Raw genomic sequence first — 803 nt, forward strand, 5'->3', positions numbered from 1 at the left:
TCAGTTTCACCACTTACTAGCTGTGTCAATTCTAGAAATTTACTTAACTCAAGTTACTTAACTTCTTTGAGACTCCATTTCCTAATTTGTCAAATAGAGCCTACTGTGGCAGGGAGAGAATAGAGACAGGAAGTCAAAAACAGAAAACTGTTCACATTTAAAACACTGTAAGCCATTGGTACTCCTTTATCAGTGTGTAAGAGATTTATTCTCTCCCACTTCTACCCTGAACAGCATGTAACATTGAAACCCTGAAGACTTCAGGCCGTGGACAATGGTAGCCAATGGAATGGACAGTGATGCCCAGCAGAAACAATGGAACCCATTAGGAGTGGCAGTGGAGGACCATGATTGCACCAAAGCCCAGAGAAAGCAGCACTAGTGTCTGGCAATCTGCAGTAGCATGTGCATGGCAGACACAGAGGAACTCAGCACAGATGCTCACTACTTCAGTCGGTCTGTGCATGCATATGAGGCCCCATCTGGGGACTCCCAGAAATACTTAGGGCAAGGAGGGAGTTTTGAAGAGCATTAGTTGGTAAGAGAAAGAGCCAGCAAAATTTAGGTTATATTACCATGGACTCAAGGTAATGTACTGAAAAGCACCCAGTAGAGCACCTAACACTTTGTGGGCACTTTATAGGGACCTCAGAAAAGATGATGTGCATTGCTGCTGTCATTGTGAGAAGAGCTTATCATCACAAAGAAACGTGTCACATAATCTGCTTTCCACTTGCTTTTCAGAAGCAGTGTGTCACCTTTTTTATGCCTATGTTTACTTCGTTTTAAACAATTCAACAAAA

The sequence above is a fragment of the Eptesicus fuscus genome, chromosome 9 (assembly GCF_027574615.1).
Source record: "Eptesicus fuscus isolate TK198812 chromosome 9, DD_ASM_mEF_20220401, whole genome shotgun sequence".
Lineage (NCBI taxonomy): Eukaryota > Metazoa > Chordata > Mammalia > Chiroptera > Vespertilionidae > Eptesicus > Eptesicus fuscus.